The sequence below is a fragment of the Phocoena sinus genome, chromosome 20 (assembly GCF_008692025.1).
Source record: "Phocoena sinus isolate mPhoSin1 chromosome 20, mPhoSin1.pri, whole genome shotgun sequence".
In the NCBI taxonomy this organism is placed as follows: Eukaryota; Metazoa; Chordata; class Mammalia; order Artiodactyla; family Phocoenidae; genus Phocoena; species Phocoena sinus.
In genome coordinates, this window is record NC_045782.1 from 49,358,565 (window position 1) to 49,384,923 (window position 26,359).

At 44.6% G+C, this 26,359-nt stretch overlaps 1 protein-coding gene across 3 annotated transcripts in view; it reads left to right on the top strand.

Annotated features, from left to right (window-relative positions):
* The window catches only part of DNAH17 (dynein axonemal heavy chain 17), a 163,113-nt gene that overhangs the window by 24,437 nt on the left and 112,317 nt on the right, over positions 1-26,359 (top strand). The window lies entirely within an intron of this gene.

The window sequence follows — 26,359 nt, forward strand, 5'->3', positions numbered from 1 at the left end:
GAGCGAAACACTAGTGGGTGGGCTTTAGCCCTGGAGCTCACAGTTCCGGGGCTGGAGTCCCAGACTCCGCGGCCCTCACCCTCCCTACCTTTGTCCCGGTGGAGGGAGGGCTCCTGGAGAGGGCCCTTGGTAGCCCTTGGTGGGGGCAGCACGCGTGTTGGGGGAGTGAGCTGAGCCCAACATGCCTCCTGGCTCCTCTGGGATCAGTTTTGGCTCCGCCAAGGTGGCAGGGAGCTCCCCTGCCCCAGTGGAAATGACTGTCAGAAGAAGCCTGCAAGATGCTTGCACCACGGGGTTGAGGGGTCGGCTCTTCGGATCTGAGAGGCCCTGCCCTCTTTCTCAACCCTGGCCAGCCCATCCCTCCTCTTTCATAAACACACTTAGAGTTTTGGAAACCAGTTCCAACCACCCCCAGCCCAGGACCTCACAAGAGTGGCCACCCATGGGTGTTAAACAACGGTGAACAGAGCGCCAAGGAAAGAGCCCATCTTGTAAAACCTTCGGTGTCACCTGCTTTGCAAATCCAAAGATAGAAACAACATCAGATCAGCTTTGCTCCTTACTGGCAAGCCTTTCCATTTACCTTGTAGGGGGGATGGTCACTGTCTGCGGGTCTGAGCTCGGGAACCCTCAGATCTTCTAGGACCAGGAACAGGTGGGTGTCTTCCAGCCCGAAGTCTGTAATGACACTGCCTCTCCAGCTGACCTATACCTTTGCCCCTTTTCCACTGTAATGCCCCGTTGTACTAAAGCTCTACATTTCCCTGGCCGGGTTCCATAGCTCTGTGGGTTGCTTTTCAACGTCAGAAGTGTCTCATTTTTGGACATTAAAGCCCAAAGTTCTAAATCGTAACTTGTCTCTCTCATCCACTAAAAACCTTCTCCTTGGTCCTAGTTTCCTTCCTGGTCTCTCAGGCTCCCACCCAACCTTTTCACTCTCAGCTGAGGCCTGGCTTGTACTGGGAGGGGGATGGTTACTGTAATCATTGATAGGATGGATTGAAACCCACCATCTTTCTGTTTGTTTTCAACATGTCCCATCTGTTCTCTTGTTCCCTATTCCTGCTTTCTTTTAGATGATTTTTTATGATCCCATTTTATGTCCACGATTGTCTTACTGGCTGTTATGGACTGAATTGGGTCCCCTTAAAATTCATATGTTGAAGCCCTCACCCCCAATGTGATGGTGTTAGGAGGTGGAGCCTTTGGGAGGTGATGAGGGTTAGGTGAGGTCATGAGGGTGGGGCTCCCACAATGGGATTAGTGCCCTAATAAGAGCAGACACCTAAGAGCTTGCTCTTAGTCTCTCTACCATGTGAGGACTTATCAGGAAGTCAGCTGTCTGCAAACTAGGAAGTGGACCCTCACCAAGAACCAAAGCTGCTGGCACCTCCATCTCCAGAGCTGTGAGAAATAAATTTCTGTTGTTTTAAGCCACCCAGTTATGCAATTTTAAAATTTTTGGTGGGCTTTCCTGGTGGCGCAGTGGTTAAGAATCCTCCTGCCAATGCAGGGGACATGGGTTCGAGCCCTGGTCTGGGAAGATCCCACATGCCGCGGAGCAACTAAGCCCGTGCACCACAACTACTGAGCCTGTGCTCTAGAGCCCGCAAGCCACAACTACTGAGCCCAGGCACCTAGAGCCCATGCTCTGCAACAAAAGAAGCCACCGCAGTGAGAAGCCCGTGCACCGCAACAAAGAGTAGCCCCTGCTCACCGCAACTAGAGAAAGCCCGCGCACAGCAATGAAGACCCAATGCAGCCAGAAAAGAAAAAAATTTGGCTAATAAATTTCTATCTCCCCTCGTGTTGGTCAGGTTTTCTTGTAAACTAATGGGAAGATGTTACATTTTTAAATATTCAACAAAATGGTTAAAATAACACTAGAAGAGTCCCTGGATTAATATCCAAAATATATAAGGAACTCACACAAATTAATAGCAGAAAAGCAAATAATCCAATTAAAAAATGGGCAAAGAACCTGAATAGATATTTTTCCAAAGAAGACGTACACATGGCCAACAGGTACGTGAAAAGGTGCTCAACATCACTAATCATCAGGGAAATGCAAACCAAAACCACAGTGCAATATCACCTCATACCTGCCTGTTAGGATGGCTGTTATCAAAAAGATAAGAGATAAGCGTTGGTGAGGCTGTGGAGAAAAGGGAACACTTACACACTGTTGGTGAGAATGTAAACTGGTGCGGACACTACGGAAAGCAGTATGAAGCTTCCTCAAAAACTTAAGAAGAAAACCACCACGTGATCCAGCAATACCAATTCTGAGTATATATTGGAAGGAAATGAAATCAGTCTCTAAGAGATATTTGAACTTCTGTGTTCACTGCAGCATTATTCACAGTAGTCAAGACATGGAAACAGCCTAAGTGTCTGTCAGCCGATGACTGGATAAAGAAGATGTGGTATGCATACATACACGCTGGAATATTATTCAGCCACGAGAAAGAAGGAATTCCTGCTATTTGCGACCACACGGATGGACCTTGAGGGCATTATGCTGAGAGAAGTCAGACAGAGAAAGACAAATACTGTATGATCTCATTTATATGTAGAACCTAAAAAAGCCAAACTTGTAGAAACAGAGAGTAGAATGGTGGTGCCCAGGGACTGTGGGTGGGAAAAGGGGAGAGGTTGGTCACAGGGTACAAATTTCCAGTTAGAAGATGGGTGAGTTCTGGGGAGCTCGTGTACAGCACGGTGACTACAGTTAGCAATTCTGTATCCTTTACTTCAAAGTTGCTAAGACAGTAGATCTTAAATATTTTCACTACCACCACAACAAAAAATGGTAATTATGTGATGTGATAGAGGTATTAACTAACCTTCCTGTGGTAATCATTTCTCTCTCTCTCTCTCTCTCTCTCTCTCTCTCTCTCTATATATATATATATATATATATATATATATATATATATATATATATATATATCATCACATTGTACACATTAAACTAATACAACGTTGTATGTTAACCCCTAAATTTTGTGCTCGTTTTAGCAGCACATATACTAAAAACTCCTAAATTTAAAAAAATGCCTTAAAAACAACTCATACCACCAAATCAGCAATAGTTTAAATAAATTTTTTTAAATTTTTTTTTTTTTTAATAAATTTATTTATTTTTGGCAGTGTTAGGTCTAAGTTTCTGTGTGTGGGCTTTCTCTAGTTGTGGCGAGCGGGGGCCACTCTTCATCGCGGTGCGCGGGCCTCTCACTGTCGCAGCCTCTCTTGTTGTGGAGCACAAGCTCCAGACGCACAGGCTTAGTAGTTGTGGCTCACGGGCCTAGTTGCTCCGCGGCATGTGGGATCTTCCCAGACCAGGGCTCGAACCCGTGTCCCCTGCATTGGCAGGCAGATTCACAACCACTGCGCCACCAGGGAAGTCCTAAAGTATTTTTAATTACAAAGTTTCTTATACTTCTAACAAATCAGATTTTTAAAAAATTTAAATGGCTCATTTCATCCTTATCATCCTTTTAAATGTTCTCTTTTTGTAGGTTTCGTAAAGTATCTATCAGTACTATAGCACATGGCTATAATTCAGAAACAAACATATCTACTGGGGGACACACAGTCAAGGATGTCCCCCAGCAAAGTGAGGGGAGCAGGGCCTTCGTGGGCTGCCCCTTCTTGAGGGATCTTGAACTCATGAATAAAGGAAAATGAAGCTGGTAGATATCTTCCCTTCTCCTTTCTCTAGGGAGGGGTCAGCCATAAGGTCTGCAGGCCAAATCAGGCCCCTCTTCGTGATTTTGGAAGTAGCATTTTATGGGAACACGGCCACACCCATCATCCACATGTTGTCTGTGGTGGCTTCAGAAGTACGATGGCGGAGTTGAGCGGTTGACACAGAGACCATCTAGATTCCAAAACCTAAACTAGTTACTCTCTGGTCCTTTACAGAAAAAGTGTGCTGGCCCCCAAGACCCCTAAGGTGGGCTGTGAACTTAAAGGGGACTCTTGCAGCAGGCCTGCCTCTGTGAAGTCCTGGTAAGACTGGGAGAGGCCGAGAGCTCAGGGTTTTTGTATTTCAGGAAACCCAGTCTCCACAGATGCAACCGCAGTGTTCCCAGCACAGCATGTAATTGTGTTTTCCCCCCCTCTCAGAAAACCATTTAACCAGGAGGCCTGTGAGTTACAGGTGATGAGACCAGCTCTGTCTCCACAGGGCCACGCCCTTGGAAAATGGGAAAGTCATCTCCTTCAGTGTCCGGGCAGAAGATCAGGAAAGAGACCAACTGGGCATGGCCGGGCATGGCCGTGCAGGGCCCGGGGCCACTGGTGGCCAAGGCAAAGGCTTGGGGTGGGGATTGGGGGCTGAAGAAAGGATTCAGGGGCTGGGCGGTCTAGGTTAGGGGCCAGGAGAAGGAAGCTGTTCTAGCTTCAACATCTGGGGGCGGCTGCACTGAGTGAAGCCCAGAGAGTCGGGTGCATCACCCTGGGACCCTCACAGTCCGAGGGGTGTTGGGGTGTACCTCAGTCTTCACCAGTTAACAGTGACAAGGGCACACCACCTAGTGCCTTGGGGGTCCGGCACGCCCTTCCCGGCCCCCTGCCATCTCTACTGTGGGATCAGAAGCACAGGCCTCGCAGGATTCAGGGAAGCAAAGGCAGAGCATCGGCCAGTGGATAAGTGCCCAGCGGTGGGGTCCGTGCTGGTCCTCTGCAAACGCTCCTTCCCGGAGAAGCCAAGCTGGCTGCAGAGAGGGGCTCAACATGGGCAGCAGCTGGTGAGTGTCCTCAGAGCTGGACCCTCCCCGGGTGAGCCAGGAAGCCCTGTACTCAGTGAGGAGGGGGGCCAAGCCCCAGGGAGGAGCTGAGGAAGTGACATTCCACTCCGGCTGGAGATGGACTGAGCCGTGTTGAGGAGTGGTGTGGGAGCTGGGCCTGCGTCTTGCCTTTTGCTCCAGGAACATGTCATTTTCAATTCAGACCTCTTTGGTTTTACAGTGAACTCTTTAAACACAGGGTTGTTTTTAATCGTGGCAAAGGGATATCAAATAAGCAGAAGCTGTAGCTCCCTTTTCCATCCCCTCATGACTGAGGGTCCTGAATGGAGCCAGGGAGGGAGAGCTGACCTTCAACATCCCAAAACGCCAGGCAGAGAGGTGGGAGGTGAGTGGGGATGGTGCCTGGTGAAGGCCACGGCCAGGAGTGAATGACGGCCTTGTCCTGCCGAGGACTGGGTGCTTCGGCTCTGGGGCATTTTGGGTGACTCTATGAGGGACAGAGTCATGCCTGGTTTGCTGGCACAGGCTCGTACAAAGGGAGGGATGTATCGCAGTGATTGTGACCTGAGTGGGGCGAGGGGGCAGCCTGGATCTTGAAGGGGGAGATGGAGGGGGCGTCTCTGGGAGCCGGTGCTCCAGTACCAAGGGAGGGTCCGAAGGGGAGCTGCCAGCACGCAGATCCCATTGACCCTCACCGTCTGGGCAAGTGCCCTGGATTTACTGCAGTGTTTTCACACCCTCATCATGGAGGCCGCTTTCTCTCTCTCTCTTTTTTTAAAATCGTGGTGAATACATATCATGAAATTTACCATCTTAACTGTTCTAAAGTTAACCATTCAGTGGCATTTAGTACATTCAAAATGTTGTGCAACCATCTCCTCTATCCAGTTCCAGAACTCCTTCATCTTCTCAAAAGGAACCCCTGGGGCTTCCCTGGTGGCGCAGTGGTTGAGAGTCCGCCTGCCGATGCAGGGGACACAGGTTCGTGCCCCGGTCCGGGAAGATCCCACGTGCCGCAGAGTGACTGGGCCCGTGAGCCATGGCCGCTGAGCCTGCGCGTCCGGAGCCTGTTGCTCCGCAACGGGAGAGGCCACAATAGTGAGAGGCCTGCGTACCGCAAAAAAAAAAAAAAAAAAGGAAAGGAAACCCTGTACCAAGGAGCAGTCACCCGCACCTTGCCTGGCAACCACTAATTAATTACTCTCTGTCTCTGTGGATCTGCCTGTTCTGGGCATTTCATACACATGGAATCACATACTGTGTGGCTGTGGATTTTTTTAATATCATGTTTTAAAAGATTTCTCCTCCCCACTAAAAACTGGGCCAAAGTTCTAAACAGACATCTCGTCAAAGAAGATACACAGATACAAATAAGCACATGAAAAAATGCTCCATATCATATGTCATCAGGGAAGCGGCACTTAAACCAACAATGAGACACGACTACACGCACATTAGAATGGCTCAAATCCAGAACACTGACAATACCAAACGCTGGCGAGGATGTGGACGAGCAGGAACTCTCATTCATTGCTGGTGGGGATGCAACACGGCGCAGCCACTTTGGAAGAGAGTTTGGCGGTTTCTTACAATCCAGCAATCACACTCCTTGGTATTTACCCAAAGGAGTTGAAGACACAGTCACACAAAAACCAGTACACAAATGTTTATCACAGCTTTATTCACAGTCACAAAAATTTGGAAGCAACCAAGATGTCCTTCAGTAGGTGATGGATAAATAAACTGTGGTACATTCAGACAATGGAATATTATTCAGTGGTGAGAAGAAATGAGCTATATTAAGTCATAAAAAGACATGGAGGAGGGAACCTTCGATGCATTTTGCCAAGTGAAAGAAACCAATCTGAGAAGGCTACTGTTTGATTCCAACTACAGGACATTCTGGAAAAGGCAAAACTATGGAGACAATAAATAGCTCACTGGTTACCAGGGTTACAGAGGAGGGAGGGATGAGTAGGTGGGGCACAGAGGATATTTAAGGCAGTGAAACTACTCCGTATGATACTATAGTGCTGGATGCATAGCATCATACATTTGTCCAAACCCATAGAATGTACAACCCCAAGACGAACCCTAATGTAAACTACGGACTTCAGAATTAAGAATACTATGTCAGTATTGACTCATCAATTGTAACAAATGTCCCACATGAATACAAGATGTTAATAATAGGAGAAAAAGGGGGTTGAGGGGGCAGTGAGAGGGTAAGAGGCATATAGGAACTCTGTACTTTCTGGTCAATTTTTCTGTAAACCTAAAATTCCTCCCAAAAAAGTCTTAATTTTTAAAAATCTCTCTGTCATGTCAGAGATCATCAGTTAAATAATTGATTTGTTTTCCCAGTTTTATTCAAAGACACATGTAACTGCCCTTCAAAACCTGAAAAAACAAACTCTGTCCAGAGCGTAGGATCCTGCTGTTTTGGTTAGCTTGGGCAGGTTCTCACTGGTAAATGTACTATTTTTTTTTTGCATATTCTTTTCCATTATAGTTTATTACAAGATACTGGATATAGTTCCCTGTGCTATACAGCAGGACCTTGTTGTTTATCTATTATATATATAGTAGTTTGTATCTGCTAATCCCAAACTCCTAATTTATCCCTTCCCCGCACCCCGCTTTCCCCTCTGGTAACCTTAAGTTTGTTTTGTATGTCTGTGAGTCTGTTTCTGTTTTGTAAATAAGTTCATTTGTATCATATTTTACTCTTTTTTTTTTTTTTTTTTGGCTGTGCCACGTGGCTGGCAGAATCTTAGTTCCCTAACCAGGGATGGAACCTGCACCCCCTGCAGTGGAAGTATGGAGTCTTAACCACTGGACTGCCAGGAAATTCCCTGTATCATATTTTAGATTCCACATATAAGTGATATCATATGATATTTGCCTTGCTCTGTCTGACTTACTTCACTTAGTATGATCATCTCTAGGTCCATCCATGTTGCTGCAGATGGCATGATTTCATTCTTTTTCATGGCTGAGTAATATTCCATTGTATATATATACCACATCTTCTTTATCCATTCATCTGTTGATGGATAGTTAAGTTGCTTCCATGTCTTGGCTATTGTAAATAGTGCTGCCATGAACATTGGGGTGCATGTATCTTTTTGAATTAGAGTTTTCTCTGGATATATGCCTAGGAGTGGGATTGCTGTATCATATGGTAACACTATTTTAAGTTTTTTAAGGATCCTCCATACTGTTTTCCATAATGGCTGCACCAGGTTAAATATACCATTTTTTGGTGTCTTTCATTAAGACCATTTTTCTGTGGGGGAGATGGCTCCAGCCCCACCCCACCCCCCTCACATACCCCATTTCTATCTCCCCATCTCTGGAACAGGGCTTTGTCCTGAATCACCTGAGGATGGGGTAAATTTAGGTTTTGACGGAGTCACAGGGTGGGGTTGGAGAGTCTTTGTTTCCAGTGGTTTCCCAGGTGGTCTGGTCAGGGGATCACCCTTCAGGTAGGAGGCTCTGGAGTTTGAAGATCTTAAAATAAATCTTCGCGATTAAAGTAGTCCCTTGAGGGGCCAAGCCAGCAGCATTTGGTGAATTGGAATATCAGATTCCAAACTTGGCTCCACTAATTACAAAATGGGCGGGGTCCTGAGAAAGTTCCAGACCCCTCTGAGAACCATAAAGGAATTTTTTTGGATTCCTGACAGGTCCCCGGGAACCAGGCAGCCGTGTCACTTCTGCTGGCAACAGCCAGGTTACCAAGTGGTCTGGGTGATCCCGGGACTTTCCTGGGTTTCCTTCAGAAAGTCTCAAGTTCTGGCACACAGGGGCAGCTGACAACCCGGGATTCTTATTAGTGCTTTCCCACCAGCAAAGAAAGACACAAAAGATAGAAGTGAAACCAGCAGAACGCGTCTCGGTCGGTACTCAGTAGTGCATAGGTTCTTCTGTCTCGGAGCAGAAGGAATTCAGCGAGAGGCAGGGTGCCAGGTTAGGAAAGAGCTTATTAGTATAGGACGCTTGTGAGAGATATAAGCGGTCAGGCAAGGGAGTGCCGCACGGAGAACTTTGTGGCTACATTTTTATAATCAAAGGAAAAGTGGTGAGAGGAAAAGACCGCCTTCTTCCTCATTCTTGAGTAGACGTCACGCTTCCGTCATCAGTTCCTCCTCCAGGTCGGGTGGGGGAGTTTTCTTGTCCCTACATGGTCAAGCTGACACTGTCATGGTGTAATAGAAATGACGATAACATATACTAAAATATGATGTCATCTCAGGTTTCAGTATAGTGTCACCTTTTCCTTATATTTTTGCTTTTAGTGTGAGCAGAGGACCATGTCCTAAAAGTCATTAACTTACTGACCTCACTGGGCATGATGTGGGTCTCATGCCACCATTGTGTTATTGTTTGGGGGCATGTCTCATGCTTCTGTTGCATGGTTTTGTTGCTAAGCAAGCCTGCTTGGTTTCGCTACTTTCTTGAGCGATCATTAACTTACAGGGGTCTCCCATACTTTTTCCTTTACTTATGATCCCTTAGTGGGATTAACTAATCACCTACTCTGTCTCTTTACTCTGTCCCTATCAAAAGGACTGAGATTTATAGTGCCTTATTGCTTAAGAAGGCTTCAGGGACGGAGGCCAGGCTGGAGATGACAAATCGCCCAGTCTCGGCAGAGACCAGAGGGGAATTGGGGATGGCATCCGCAGAATCGAAGGCTCGTCTCCGCAGCCCTGCCTGTGCAGGTAGCCGCCCTGCTTCCCAGATTACCTGCCCACACCATAGGAGTCTGGGGGAGTGCAGGGACAGCCTGGTCACAGTGCAACGAATATCCTTGGGGTAGATTTAGAGACAGATGGGCTGAGTCCAACCGCAGGCAGGAAATTTCATTTCCAGACCTCCTTCAAATTCTTCTTTCCTGACTCACTGTAGTCAAAGAACGTTTTGTTTTACAAACAAAGCCGAGAAGGCCTTCCAGCAGAGGCCCATCTCCCAGGGCCCAGGTATCTCTCTCCCTCCCCTGAAGTCTGGAGTTAAACTTGAATCTCAGGCAAACAGGACGATGGTCCGATGGTCCATAGAAACACAGAGCGTGTGGGAGGAATGGTGCTGATTCAGTGGTAAAGCCGTTGTTTCGCAGCTTTTTGCTGCTGTTTTGATTCCCATTTATTACCTAGGGCCCCTGACTTTTACCTTGGAGATATTTTTTTCCAGTATGAGATAATATAAACTAAGTCATTGAAGAGGAGACTACTCTGTAACACAGTTTACTTTTTTTTTAATATCCCAAAGAAAAGGGATCTTTGCACTTTTAAGAAAGAAATCTTTTCTATTTCCAGAATACAAAAGATTTCCACTTCTACTTCCACTTCTTGGGTGGAAGTTGAGCTGTAACGTTTTGGAAGCCATTGGAGGGACGCTGGGTCTCTTAAAGGCAGCCTGTCCTTGAACGCCCCCTCCCCCAATACAAAGTGTGCCCAGGTGGCCGGCATGATTGATAAGCAGTTAGTGGAGAAAAGGATGTTAGGGGTGGGGCAGGGAGGCAGAGGCCTAGGGCCTTGCAGGACCTCTCCTGGAAGGACAGCAAGGGACATCCAAGGTCTGTCCCCTGAGGGAGACAGTCAACGTGAACGAGCTCCACTGTGAGGTTTTTGGGGTGAGAGCTGCTCTGGGTTCCGGGTCTCTCGGGTGTAGTTCTGCCGCGCGCCCTGCTGTGCATGGACAGCGTTTATCCCTGAGTCGAATCTGCCCAAATTTCTAGTTTGTCTGTCAGCGACTGTTCCGCTACAATGGGCCAAGGGCGGCAAGACTCTCCTCTGAGGGGCACGGACCCCTCCCGGGCCATGTTTCCACACCTGTCCACACTTAGACCCAAGGGAAGATGTGAACATCCAGGCGTTTGGCCCTGCCCGCCTGGGGGTGGGGCCAGAACCCTTAGTTGGGGCAGCTTCCCAGGTGATTCCACTCTGTAGCCATGGGGAGAACCGTAGCCTTTGAAGCACCTGCTCTTCATGTAACCAGTGGGCTCCTTGAAGGGAACCCAGGCCCTGAGGGTGGGTTCTCCTCAAACATGTATGACCATAAAGAAAGGAAATACAGGAGGGCTTGATAGCTAGGGATAGCTGGCTACTTCAAGTGAATTTACTCGAAACAGACTAAAATTTTACTCTAAAGCAGTGGTTCTCAACCTCTAGCGTGCATTAGAATCTCCTGGGGGCTTGTTAAAATTCGGGTGGCTCCCCCCACCCCCATATTTCCTGCTTCAGCAGGTCAGGGCGGGCCCAAGCACATTCATCACTAACACACTCCCAGACGAGATGTGCTGATGCTCTGGGCCCAGGGAGCTACTGTGAGAACCACATTCAAAAGAGTGGGAAAAAAGTAAAAGGCTTGATTGAGCGATTTTTAAAAATGAAAATTACAGAGAGTTTATTTTATCTAACATTTAAGAAAAACACAGGTTGCAGGTGCTGTCAATTCTTAGAATAAAGAATGAATTAAGTGTGTGCGTGATGAGAGGCGTGGCAGGGTGGGGAGGGGAATGGGGGAGGGGAATGGGGGGAGGGGCAGCCGGGGATACTCCCGGGACGCGGCTGGGCTGCGGCCAGGGCCAGCGCGCATCAGAGATGTACTGGCACCATCCATGGCAGTTTTGAAGGACTCAGGGAGCTGGCAGGAGGGACAGGGCGCGGGTCCCAGATGAATCGGAAATGTAAACGCCTGACGTTAGGTTTTGGTTCCCGAGGCATCCGTTTCAAAAGACGTCCGTCTTGAACGAACTATTGGCAGCTGCATGGTACAGCCACCTGCAAAACAGCCAGGTAGGGATCCAGGCCCCCGCGACCATGAAGCTGCCCTTTCAGAGGCCCTGGAGGACCTAGATAACCAGGTGCTGAGTGACCCGGCCTCCGGTTTCCTGAGCCCTAATTCTCACTCTTATGCTTCAGTTAGCCCATGAGTGACCCCTCGAAACCCCAGACACGCCTCCCTCGGACCCTAATAAAGGCAGAGCCTGGGGTCACCTCTCTCCCCACCACCTTGCTGTGTGGCCCTGGGCATGCCCTGTACCCTCCAGGACCTGTGAGGGATAAATCTTGTTTCCCCCTCCCACCAGATGGAGCCATGGTGAGGGAACCCTCTGTCTGGAGCCTGAGGCTCAACCCTGCCTGCCCCCCAAACTCAGAGCCCCTCCTCAGGCTGAAGCCGGGCAAGGGCTCTTCTTGACCAATCCTTTAGACAGGTTCCCCTGAGCCCTCTTTTCGGCAGGGCCGGTCCAGGGCCCGCCTAAGCCAGCCTCGGTAGAGAATCCTGCTATGTCACCCCACCCTTGCCATCAGACCAAGCCCCTCATCCTCACTTTGATGTCTGCTCCTTGACCTGCCTTTAGCAAGAATCCCCCTCCCGTTGTCTCCTCGTAGTAATTTTCCACCTACGGACGCCCTCACTGCTCCTTGCCTGTTTACCCCAGCTGTCTCTGCTGCCCTCGGAGACGAGCACAGCTTTTTCCTCTATCACAACAGGACCGAATAAAACCCGGCTCTCTCGCTCAAACCAGCGTGCGGCTCCTTTGAGCACGAGGCCTGCCTGCCAAACACCTGTTTTCATGGGAGCATTACCCACCATCCCCTGCCCTGTGCAGGCAGAGGCATTTGGCTGCAAGAGCCTCCCGCTAACCCACCCAGCCTCCCAGCCTGGCTGGCTTGGACTCCAGGCGCGTCTGTGCCTTGTGGGGCCTCACCCCGGGGCTTGCTAGACAGAGACCCCAGGCCTCCAGGGTGCCTAGCCTGGCAGTGACCTCCGGAAACTTTGCGGACCGGAGACGTCTCTCTGGCCACCCTGCCTTCTTTGTGAAGCCCGAGGCCCCTGCTGAGCCAGCCTGGCCGGTGGGGTTCTGCTCTCCCTTTGTGCCCAAGGCCAGGGGCAAGGACATGGCTGGGCAGAGGACAAAGCCGCCTGTCCTCCTGTCCCTTCTGCCGGGAACTCAGCCTGAGGACATGTAGCAGCGCCAAAGTAGACACAGGGAGGCTGCGTGTGGAGGGGACAGTGACGAGACCCAGATGGCCCAGTCTCCCGCCCACCGCAAGCATCCCCAGCTGAGGAAAATCGTCCTGCAGTTGTATTTAATGATGGGTCACGTCTGTGGAAACTTGTCTTCCAAGTTAATTCGGCAGGAGGAAGAGCTCCCAGGGAACTGTAAGTAGAGGGAGAGCCTTTCGGCGCATCCCTCATGGCTGTGACTGTCAGAGCAAAGGAAATGAGGGACCCAGGTGTCTCACCTAGCAGAGTGGACTGTGGCCAGCCACCCACTGCTCGGCCCCAAATGCATATCCCAGTTAGGAAGTGTTTCACACCGCCTGGCATTTCCGAAGGGCCCGCTGTTTCCCCCACAGTGTGGACATAGCGAAAGCTAATTGTGCCACCTAGAACCTGGGGGGTCCTCCCCTGGCTTCTCTGCTCAGGTGGGACTTAAGGTGGGACCCACTGTGAAGCACCTTCCTCCACGTCACTCCTGAGTCTCTCTACTCCAGGCAGGGCGTCCACCCTGAGCCCAAGCCTGTGGTTTCATGGCCAAGGGGACGTCTGCCCGACTCCCTGCCATGTCCACCATTTCACCATCTGACGTTTGGTCCTTTGTGTCTTGGCACACGTAGACCCCGGAGAGCACAATTTTGGTGGAAGTTGGAGCAGCTAGAGCCTTGATCTACAGTTTCAAACTGTTCCTCGGAAGAGTGATGGGGCTTAAATGAAAGAACGGTTTCATGCTCAACTATGTTAGGGGAAATGCTGGGTTAGTTGAGGTTAAACAGTCTTTGCAGCAGGACTTGTCAGAGCCTTTGTTCCTCAGTGATGTTTATTGAAGGACTGCCACAGGTCTGGTACAGGACCAGGTCCTGGGGTGGCAGTGCTCATCAAAAGGGATGGGCCTTAGAAAGAGGGGAAGTGGATAACTGATGCCTAATTAGTGCCTAGTTGCAGCTGTCATGGTGATGCAGCGAGCAGTGCTGGGTGCTCAGCAAACAGAGACTGAGGGAGTGAACGGTCCATGGGGGGCCCTTTCTGGGAAAGATGCCACAGCTGAGGGTGAGGAGGAATTAGGTGTTTGTGTGCACGTGTGGGTGTGTGTGCGCAGGCATGCAGGATTCTATCCTGGGCAGGAAGCCCCTCTGGTGAGTGGGTGTCTTGGAGGAGCTGGAAGAAGCCAGCGCAGCTGGGGCATGGGGCATTCGGGTCGAGACTGGGGGAATGGTGTGAGTGAGCAAGGACCAAGTCCTACAAGGCCCTCGAGGTTTATTTGGATTTTCTCCTAGGAGCACTAGGAAGCTGTTGATGGGTTTTAAGTGTTGTGTTGACATGACAGTTGTCTTTTTTTGCTTGTTTGGTTTTGGTGGTGGTTTTTTTGAATTTATTTTTTTATACAGCAGGTTCTTATTAGTCATCCATTTTATACACATCGGTGTATACATGTCAATCCCAATCTCCCAATTCATCACACCACCACCTCCACCCCCCGCCGCTGTCCCCCCTTGGTGTCCATATGTTTGTTCTCTACATCTGTGTGTCTATTTCTGCCCTGAAAACCGGTTCATCTGTACAATTTCTCTAGGTTCCACATACATGCAATAATATACAATATTTGTTTTTCTCTTTCTGACTTACTTCACTCTGTATGACAGTCTCTAGATCCATCCACGTCTCTACGAATAACCCAATTTCGTTCCTTTTTATGGCTAATATTCCATTGTATATATGTACCACATCTTCTTTATCCATTCGTCTGTTGATGGGCATTTAGGTTGCTTCCATGACCTGGCTATTGTAAATAGTGCTGCAATGAACATTGGGGTGCATGTGTCTTTTTGAATTATGGTTTTCTCTGGGTATATGCCCAGTATTGGGATTGCTGGGTCATATGGTAATTCTATTTTTAGTTTTTTAAGGAGCCTCCATACTGTTCTCCATAGTGGCTGTATCAATTTACATTCCCACCAACAGTGCAAGAGGGTTCCCTTTTCTCCACACTCTCTCAAGCATTTGTTGTTTGTAGATTTTCTGATGATGCCCATTCTAACTGGTGTGAGATGATACCTCATTGTAGTTTTGATTTGCATTTCTCTAATAATTAGTGATGTTGAGCGGCTTTTCATGTGCTTCTTGGCCATCTGTAAATAGACGTTTGGAGAACGTCTATTTAGGTCTTCTGCCCATTTTTGGATTGGGTTGTTTCTTCTTTTAATATTGAGCTGCATGAGCTGTTTACATATTTTGGACATTACTCCTTTGTCCGTTGATTTGTTTGCAAATATTTTCTCCCATTCTGAGGGTTGTCTTTTCGTCTTGTGTGTAGTTTCCTTTGATGTGCAGAAGCTTTGACGTTTCATTAGGTCCCATTTGTTTATTTTTGGTTTTATTTCCATTACTCTAGGAGGTGGATCAAAAAAGATCTTGCTGTGATTTATGTCAAAGAGTGTTTTTCCTCTAAGAGTTTTATAGTGTCCAGCCTTACATTTAGGTCTTTAATCCATTTTGAGTTTATTTTTGTGTATGGTGTTAGGGAATGTTCTAATTTCATTCTTGGACATGTAGCCGTCCAGTTTTCTCTTATTGAAGAGACTGTCTTTTCTCCATTGTATATCCTTGCCTCCTTTGTCATAGATTAGCTGACCATAGGTATGTGGGTTTATCTCTGGGTTTTCTATCCTGTTCCATTGATCTGTATTTCTTTCTTTGTGCCAGTATCATATTGTCTTGATTACTGTAGCTTTGTAGTATAGTCTGAAGTCAGGGAGTTTGATTCCTCCAGCTCCGTTTTTTTACCTCAAGACAGCTTTGGCTATTCGGAGTCTTTGGTGTCTCCATACAAATCTTAAGATTTTTTGTTCTGGTTCTGTTGGTAATTTGATAGGGATTGCATCGAATTTGTATATTGCTTTGGGTAGTATAGTCATTTTCACAATATTGATTCTTCCAATCCAAGAACATGATATATCTCTCCATCTGTTGGTATCATCTTGAATTTCTTTCATCAGTGTCTTCTAGTTTTCTGCATACAGGTCTTTTGTCTCCCTAGGTAGGTTTATTCCTAGATATTTTATTCTTTTTTTTGCAATGGTAAATGGGAGTGTTTCCTTAATTTATCTTTCAGATTTTTCATCATTAGTGTATAGGATGCAAGAGATTTCTGTGCATTAATTTTGTATCCTGCAACTTTACCAAATTCATTGATTAGCTCTAGTAGTTTTCTGGTGGCATCTTTAGGATTCTCTATGTATAGTATCATGTCATCTGCAGACAGTGACAGTTTTACTTCTTCTTTTCCAATTTGTATTTCTTTTTCTTCTCTGGTTGCCATGGCTAGGACTTCCAAAACTATGTTGAATAATAGTGGTGAGAGTGGATATCCTTGTCTTTTTCCTGATCTTAGAGGAAATGCTTTCAGTTTTTCACCATTAAGAATGATGTTTGCTGTGGGTTTGTCATATATGGCCTTTGTTATGTTGAGTTAGGTTCCCTCTATGCCCATTTTCTGGAGAGTTTTTATCATAAATGGGTGTTGAATTTTGGCAAAAGCTTTTTCTGCATCTATTGAGATGATCATATGGTTTTTATTCTTCAATTTGTTAATATGGTTTATCACATTGATTGATTTGCATATACTGAAGAATCCTTGCATCCCTGGGATAAATCCCACTTGATCATGGTGTATGATCCTTTTAATGTGTTGCTGGATTCTGTTTGCTAGTATTTTGTTGAGCATATTTGCATCTATGTTGCTCAGTGATATTGGTCTGTAGTTTCCTTTTTTGTGACATCTTTGTCCGGTTTTGGTATCAGGGTGATGGTGGCCTCGTAGAATGAGTTTGGGAGTGTTCCTCCCTCTGCTATATTTTGGGAGAGTTTGAGAAGGATGGGTGCTAGCTCTTCTCTAAATGTTTGATAGAATTCACCTGTGAGGTCATCTGGCCCAGGGCTTTTGTTTGATGGAAGATTTTTAATCACAGTCTCAATTTCAGTGTTTGTGATTGGTCTGTTTATATTTTCTATTTCTTCCTGGTTCAGTCTCGGAAGGTTGTGCTTTTCTAAGAATTTGTCCATTTCTTCCAGGTTGTCCATTTTATTGGCATATAATTGCTTGTAGTAATCTCTCATGATCCTTTGTATTTCTGTGATGTCAGTTGTTACTTCTCCTTTTTCATTTCTAATTCTATTGATTTGATTCTCCCTTTTTTTCTTGATGAGGCTGGCTAACGGTTTATCAATTTTGTTTATCTTCTTAAAGAACCAGCTTTTAGTTTTATTGATCTTTGCTATTGTTTTCTTTGTTTCTATTTCATTTATTTCTGCTCTGATCTTTATGATTTCTTTCCTTCTGCTAACTTTGGGTTTTGTTTGTTCTTCTTTCTCTAGTTCCTTTAGGTGTAAGGTTAGATTGTTTATTTGAGATTTTTCTTGTTTCTTGAGGTAGGCTTGTGTTGCTATAAACTTCCTTCTTAGAACTGCTTTTGCTGCATCGCATAGGTTTTGGATCATCGTGTTTTCATTGTCATTTGTCTCTAGGTACTTTTTCATTTCCTCTTTGTTTGGTTGGGTTTTTTTTTGGCTGTTCGTGGGCCTCTCACTGTTGTGGCCTCTCCCGTTGCGGAGCACAGGCTCCAGACGCACAGGCTCAGCGGCCATGCCTCGCAGGCCCAGCCACTCCGCGGCATGTGGGATCTTCCTGGACCGGGGCACGAACCTGTGTCCCCTGCATCGGCAGGCGGGCTCTCAACCACTGCGCCACCAGGGAAGCCCTCGTTTCCTCTTTGATTTCTTCAGTGAGCTGTTGGTTATTTAGTAACGTGTTATTTAGCCTCCATGTGTTTGTGTTTTTTATGTTTTTTTCCCTGTAATTGATTTCTAATCTCACAGCATTGTGGTCAGAAAAGATTCTTGATATGATTTCAATTTTCTTAAGTTTACTGAGGCTTGATTTGTGACCCAAGATGTGATCTGTCCTGGAGAATGTCCCTTGTGCACTTGGGAAGAAAGTGTAATCTGCTGTTTTGGGGTGGAATGTCCTATAAATATCAATTAAATCTATCTGGTCTATTGTGTCATTTAAAGCTTGTGTTTCCTTATTAATTTTCTGTTTGGATGATCTGTCCATTGGTGTAAGTGAGGTGTTATAGTCCCCCACTGTTATTATGTTACTGTCGATTTCCTCTTTTATAGCTTTTAGAAGTTGCCTTATGTATTGAGGTGCTCCTATGTTGGGTGCATATATATTTATAATTGTTATATTTTCTTCTTGGATTGATCCCTTGATCATTATGTAGTGTCCTTCTTTATCTCTTGTAACATTCTTTATTTTAAAGTCTATTTTATCTGATATGAGTATTGCTACTCCAGCTTTCTTTTGATTTCCATTTGCATGGAATATCTTTTTCCATCCCCTCACTTTCAGTCTGTATGTGTCCCTAGGTCTGAAGTGGGTCTCTTGTAGACAGCATATATATGGGTCTTGTTTTTGTATCTATTCAGAGAGCCTGTGTCTTTTGGTTGGAGCATTTAATCCATTCACGTTTAAGGTAATTATCGATATTTATGTTCCTATTACCATTTTCTTAATTGTTTTGGGCTTGTTTTTGTAGGTCCTTTTCTTCTCTTGTGTTTCCCACTTAGAGAAGTTCCTTTAGCATTTGTTGTAGAGCTGGTTTGGTGGTGCTGAATTCTCTTAGCTTTTGCTTGTCTGTAAAGCTTTTGATTTCTCCATCGAATCTGAATGAGATCCTTGCCAGGTAGAGTAATCTTGGTTGTAGGTTCTTCCCTTTCATCACTTTAAATATGTCCTGCCACTCCCTTCTGGTTTGTAGAGTTTCTGCTGAGAAATCAGCTGTTAACCTTATGGGAGTTCCCTTGTATGTTATTTTTTGTTTTTCCCTTGCTGCTTTCAATAATTTTTCTTTGTCTTTAATTTTTGCCAATTTGATTACTATGTGTCTTGGTGTGTTTCTCCTTGGGTTTATCCTGTATGGGACTCTCTGCACTTCCTGGACTTGGGTGGCTATTTCCTTTCCCATGTTAGGGAAGTTTTCGACTCTAAGCTCTTCAAATATTTTCTCGGGTCTTTTCTCTCTCTCTTCTCCTTCTGGGACCCCTATAATGCGAATGTTGTTGCATTTAATGTTGTCCCAGAGGTCTCTTAGGCTGTCTTGATTTCTTTTCATTCTTTTTTCTTTGTTCTGCAGCAGTGAATTCCACCATTCTATCTTCCAGGTCACTTATCCATTCTTCTGCCTCAGTTATTCTGCTATTGATTCCTTCTAGTGTATTTTTCATTTCAGTTATTGTATTGTTCATCTCTGTTTGTTCTTTAATTCTTCTAGGTCTTTGTTAAACATTTCTTGCATCTTCTCGATCTTTGCCTCCATTCTTTTTCCGAGGTCCTGGATCATCTTCACCATCATCATTCTGAATTCTTTTTCTGGAAGGTTGCCTATCTCCACTTCATTTAGTTGTTTTTCTGGGGTTTTATCTTGTTCCTTCATCTGGTACATAGCCCTCTGTCTTTTCATCTTGTCTATCTTTCTATGAATGTAGTTTTTGTTCCACAGGCTACAGGATTGTAGTTCTTCTTGCTTCTGCTGTCTGCCCTCTCGACAGTTGTCTTTTGAAAGATGCTCTGGGGGATGTGCTGCTGGGACAAGAGTGGGTGTGGAGAAGGAGAGAGGGTGTTTGTAGACCCCAGGGTGGGGGAGGGGGTAATGCAGCTTGGACCAGAGGGCAGTAGCCATGGAGGAAGGTGGGCCTGTCCAGAGACGTTGAGGAGGCAGAATTGACTGGTGTCGACAGTGGAAGCCAGGACCCCTCTGGTGCATGAGCAGCTGGCTGGTCATCCACTGGGTCAGCAAAGCCTTAAGGAACACCAGGTGTGGGGGGGTGTGGGAAGAGGTGGGGACAGGGGGAGAGGTTAGTTTTGTGCACTCTGACTTTGAGGTGGTACTTCCAAATAGTAACCTTGAGCTCTGAGAATGGCTCTAGGCCAGCGTGATGGAGACTGGTTACTGTCCACAGATCCCCTTTATCCACTTAGTAACATGTCAACTTAAAAAAACCACACAATTTAAGAACTGTGAGTTGAGTTTATTCAGTGTCTTATTCAGCTGAGTATAACCTGGGAGACAGCCTCTCAGATGGCTCTGAGAAACTGCTCTGAAGAGGTAAGAGAGGAGCCAGGATGTATATAAATTTTTTTTCGGAATAAACATGTCACATCAAAAGATGACTCATAATCACAAAGAACAGTCATCTCAAGTTAATAATTCTAGTGCTTTTCTTTATTTTTTATTTTTTTTATTTTTTATTTTTTGGATTTCAACCACTTTATTTGTTTTCAGGGCACACCTCATAGCATTGTATTATAGGAATCGAGCAGTATATCAACAAAAAATGTTTTTCTAGAAGTTTTCTATATATGGGAAGATTCAAGAATCTGGGGTGATTGAAATTTTTCTTTAGATATGCATCTTAACTATCTAGGTGCAGGTATCCAAAGCTCAGAATACTTCCTGTTTTTCTCCATCCTCAGTGCCCCTCAGGCATGCAGTCAGTGGGCAGCTACAGTGGCTAAGGGCTTGACCCTTGTAGACCTGGAATTCTGGGCAACCTTTTCCTTTTCTTTACAAACCCAACCCTCCAAGTCTGGGGGACACGTGGATGCCAGGTAGAGACTACAATTCCAGCCTCCCTTGCAGCTAGGTGTCCGTGTGACCAGGCACGGGCCAATAGAGTGTGAGCAGAGTGGCTTGAGCACCATCTGGACTAATCAGTAAAGACACATCCCTCCCCGCAGTTCCGCTCCTCCTGCATCCCAAGTACAGTGGACAGAGAGAAAGCCAAGTGAGTGTCTTCACGGAAAGAAAGAGATGGATACAGACATTCCAGGCAATTCTTTAGAGAAGGGTGGCCGTGAAGGGAGTGGAAGTGGAAGGCAGGGTGAGTTTGAGGAGGGTTTTCTTCTAAGATGGTAACGGCTTGTTCATTTCTCAAAGATGATGGCAGAAAGAGGTTCAAAGGCAGAGACGAGGATGGGCAGGAGGAGAGGGGACCCAGGGCATGGTAGAAGGGTTCACCTACACGAGAGAAGGCTACAACTCAGTTTTATCAGGTTTCATTGTGGACATTTTAGAAAGTTGGTTCCACTGGTTCCAGTTTTCTACCTGAGGTAAAAGGTGAGACTGTCTGCTGGCGGGGAGGGGAAAGGTCAGGGACTTGAGAAAAATTAAGACTCAGAGGAATTGTCCTAGAGCACAGTAGAGTGAGCTGACAAAAGTTAATTGAAAACAAAAACAACCCAGCAGCAACCTGACAGTGTGTAGACCAGGTGAGTGTACAGGTGTGTGATTTCCACCCCCCCAGCAGCACTGAGCCTGGGTACCAGTCCAACAAAGGGAGATGGTCAGTATTACCATGGGGTGTAAGGAAAGGACCAGTGGCAAGGTCAGTGCAAGTGTGATACACGATGGCCCTGGGAATCAAAGAGAGGGAGGGTTGGAGGAGAAGACAGCAGGGGATGATGGAGGAGGGCAAGCAGAGGCGCCCACAGGAACTAGAGGGACAAATTAAAGCAGGGCATGAACATGCTGGAAGCAACTGAGGAGGCCGAGGAGCCAGGAGGCCAGGGAGTGATGAGGTTGTCTCTGTGGTCCCTGAAGTCCCCTAGGGGATGTGGGAAATAAGGGTGCAGGGGTCTGCCTCCTGACAGTGATCTAGAGTCCAGAGTCCTGCATGAGTGCAGATGTCTGGGATGTGGAGGGGGAGGCACAAAAGTGGCAGGAGAGCCCAGGTCTCAGAGTGAAGTGGGGATTTGTGTGTGTGGTAAAATGGACTCTGTTGTGCTGGTCTTAGCCTATCAACCACCAGTGTTGTGGTTGGAAAAGCCCTGTGGTTCTTACTGTGGTTGCAAGATGCCCTTCAGCAATAACCATCCAGAAACTTGGAAAGAATTAGGAGTTTACTACTTCCAAGACCTGTGTATGTAAGTTTACTACTTCCAAGACCTGTGTATGTAAGTTTACTACTTACATACACAGCACATCTGGGGGCACACAGTGAGGTCATTGTGTGTGTGGGGGTGTACCTGAGCTTGTGCTTTTATTGGGGTAGAGGGTGGGGGCATAGGGTTCTGAGGGTTCACTCTTTATTGGTGAACTTAAAACATAAGAGTGGGAATTTAAAGCGCAGGAAGAGAAAAAATAAACAAAACCAAAAACAAGTAGCCCAAATTGTCAGTTATTAAAATCAACCAAGATCTCTAAAACAAAGGAGCTTCAGTTTGGGGGGTGGCCTGGCTCTTGAACTGGTCACGTGGCTGGCAATGTGTTGAAGGGGATGCCTCGGAAATGAAAGCTTAATTCAGGCGCTAGCACCACAAAAAAGAGAAAAAAAAACTGTCAGAGCTTACACTACATATGCATAAAATAAAAGTTACCATTCTGACCATTCTTAAGTAGCATCAAGTACATTCACACTGTGGTGTAACCAATCACCACCGTCCATCTCCGGAAATTTTTCATCTTCCCAAACCGAAATTCTGTCCCCATTAAACACTAACTCCCCGTTCTTCCATCTTCTAGCCTCTGGCAACCTCTATTCTACTTCCTGTCTCTATGAGTTTGACTACTCCAGGGACCTCATGTAAGTTCATTTCCCTGAAGACTAATGATGTTGAGCATCTTTTCATGTACTTATCAGTCATTTGCCTACCTTACGTGGAGAAATGTCTATATCCTTGACCCATTTTTAATTATGTTTGTGTATTTATTATTGTGTTATGAGTTCTATATATTTTTTGAATACAAGTCCCTTATCGGCTATATGATTTGCGAATATTTTCTCTCATGCTGAGGGCTGTTTTTTCACTTTCTTCATAGTGTCCTTTGAAGCACAAAAGTTTTTAATTCTTCTTTTATTGATACACTTGATTTACAATGTTGTGTTAACTTCTGCTGTATAGCAAAGTTACTCAGTTATACATATATACACATTCTTTTTAAAATTCTTTTCTATTATGGTTTATCCCAGGACATTGAATATAGTTCCCTGTGCTATGCAGTAGGACCTTGTTGTCCATCCATTCCATATGTAACGGTTTGCATCTACTAACCCCAAACTCCCAGTCCAACCCTCCCCAAACCCCTCCCCATTGGCAACCACAAGTCTGTTCTCTATGTCTGTGAGTTTCTTTCTGCTTTGTAGATAGGTTCATTTGTGCCTTATTTTAGAGTCCACATATAAGTGATATCGTATGGTATTTGTCTTTTTCTTTCTGACTTACTTCACTTAATATGACAATCTCTAGTTGCATCCATGTTGCTGCAAATGGCATTATTTTGTTCTTTTTTATGGCTGAGTAGTATTCCATTGGATGTATATACCACATCTTTATCCATTCATCTGTCAATGGACATTTAAGTTGTTTCCATGTCTTGGCTATTGTGAATAGTGCTGCTATGAACATAGGGGTGCGTGTGTCTTTTTGAATTATAGTTTTGTCTGGATATATACCCAGGAGTGGGATTGCTGGATCATATATGGTAATACTATTTTTAGTTTTCTGAGGAAGCTCCATATTGTTTTCCATAGTGACTGCACCAACTTACATTCCCACCAACAGTGTAGGAGGGTTCCCTTTGCTCCACACCCCTTCCAGCATTTTTTATTTGTAGACTTTTTAATTATGGACATTCTGACTAGTGTGAGGTGATACCTCATTATAGTTTTGATTTGCATTTCTTGAATAATTAGTGATATTAAGCACGTTTTCATGTGCCTATTGGCTATCTTCCTGTCTTCTTTGGAGAAATGTCTATTTAGGTCTTCTGCCCATTTTTCGATTGAGTTGTTGGGGTTTTTTTTGTTGTTGAGCCGTATGAGCTGTTTGTATATTTTGGAAATTAAGCTCTTGTTGGTTGCCTCGTTTGCAAATGTTTTCTCCCATTCTGTAGGTTGTCTTTTCGTTTTGTTTATGGTTTACTTTGCTGTGCAAACACTTATAAGTTTGATTAGGTCCCATTTGTTTATTTTTGCTTTTATTTCTATCGCCTTAGGGAGACTGACCTAAGAAAATATTGGTACAATTTATGCTGGAGAATATTTTGCCTATGATCTCTTCTAGGAGTTTTATGGTGTCATGACTTATATTTAAGTCTTGAAGCCATTTTGAGTTTATTTTTGTGCATGGTGTGAGGGTGTGTTCTAACTTCATTGATTTACATGCAGCTGTCCAACTTTCCCAGCAGCATTTGCTGAAGAGACTGTCTTTTCCTATTTTATATCCTTGCCTCCTTTGTCAAAGATTAATTGACCATAGGTGTGTGGGTTTATTTCTGGGCTCTCTATTCTGTTCCATTGATCTGTATGTCTATTTTGTGCTAATACCACACTGTTTTCATTACTGTAGCTTTGTAGTATTGTCTGAAGTCTGGAAGGGTTATGCTTCCTGCTGTGTTCTTTTTCCTCAGGATTGCTTTGGCAATTCTGGGTCTCTTATGGTTCCGTATAAATTTTAGGATTATTTGTTCTAGTTCTGTGAAAAATGTCATGGGTAATTTGATAGGGATTGTGTTAAATCTGTATATTGCTTTGGGTAGTATGGCCATTTTAACAATATTAATTCTTCCAATCCATGGGATATCTTTCCATTTCTTTGAATCATCTTTAATTTCTTTTATCAATGTTTCACAGTTCTCAGCATATAAGTCTTTAACCCCCTTGGTCAGGTTTAGCACTAAGTATTTTATTTTGAGGGGTGTGATTTTAAAAGTTTTCTTTTTTTTAAACATTCCCTTTCTGATATTTCATTGTTAAAGAAATGCAACCAATTTCTGTATGTTAATCTTGTGTCCTGCTACCTTGCTGAATTCAGTTGTCAGTTCTAGTAGTTTTTGTGTGGAGTCTTTAGGGTTTTCTATGTATAGTATCATGCCATCTGCATATAAGGACAGCTTTACCTCTTCCCTTCCAATTTGAATACCTTTTATTTCTTTTTCTTATCTGATTGCTATGTCTCAAACTTCTAATACTGTTTCAAAGAGAAGTGGTGAGAATGGGCATCCTTGTTCCAGATTTTAGCAGGAAGGCTTTCAGCTTTTCACCATCGAGTATTATATTGGTTGTGGGTTTGTCATAAAAAGCTTTTATTATGTTGAGATATGGTCCCTCTGTACCCACTTTGGTAAAAGTTTTTATCATGAATGGATGTTGAATTTTGTCAAATGCTTCTGCATCTATTGAGATGATCATGTAGTTTTTGTCTTTTCTTTTGTTGATGTGGTGTATTACATTGATTTTTGTGTATGTTGAGCCATCCTTGTGAACTTGGGATGAATCCTACTTGGTCATGGTGTATGATCTTTTTTATGTATTGTTGTATTTGGTTTGGTAATATTTTGCTGAGATTTTTTACTCATCAAAGATATTGGCCTATAATTTTCTTTTTTGGTGGTATCTTTGTCTGGTTTTGGTATCAGGGTGATGGTGGCTTCATAGAATGCCTTTGGGAGTGTTCCCTCCTCTTCAGTCTTTTGGAAGAGTTTGAGAAGGATTAGTAAAAGTTCCTCTTTAAATGTTTGGTAGAATTCGCATATGAAGCCATCTGGTCCTGGACTTTTGTTTGTAGGGAGTATTTTTGGTTACATATTCTATTTCATTTCTAGTGATTTGTCTGTTCAAATTATCTATTTTTCTTGATTCAATTTTGGTGGGCTATATGTTTCCAGAAAGTTGTCCATTTCTTCTAGGTTGTCCAGTTTCTTGGCCAATAATTATTCATAATATTCTCTTATGTTTTTCTTTCCCCCAATATCAGTTGATGTTTCTCCTCTTGCATTTCTTATTTTGTTTATTTGGGTTCTCTCTCTTTTCTTCTTGGTAAGCCTAGCCACAGGTTTGTCAATTTTGTGTATCCTTTCAAAGAACCAGCTCTTGGTTTTATTGCTTTTTTTTTCTATTTTCTAATCTCTATTTTGTTTCCTCTCTGATATTTATTATTTCCTTCCTTCTGCTGACTTGAAGTTTTGTTAAAAGTTTTTAATTTTGATGAGGCCTAATTTATCTTTTTCTTTGGTCACTTATGCTTTTGGTGTCATATATAAGAAACCATTGCTTCATTCAAGGTTATAAAGATCTACTCCTATGCTTTATGCTAAGAGTTTTATAATTTTAGCTCTTACATTTAGGTCTTTGATCCATTTTTTAGTTAATTTTTTAGGTGGTGTGAGATGAGGGTCCAACTTCATTCCTTTGCATGTGTTCCAATACTATTTATTGAAAAGACTCTTCTTTTCCCAATTGAATTGTCTTTGTACCCTTGTCTAAAATCAGTTGCCCATAAATGTATGTGTTTATTTTTGGACTCATCAGTTCTATTCCATTGATCTATCCTTATAGCAGCCACACTCAGTCTTAATTACCATAGCTTTCTAGTAAGTTTTTAAAATAATTTTTTACTGAAGTATAGTTTATTTAAAATGTTTCATGTGTACAGCAAAGTGATTCAGTTATAGATACATATATCTATTCTTTTTCAAATTCTTTTCCATTATAGGTTATTACAAGATATTATAGTTCCCTGTGCTATACAGTAG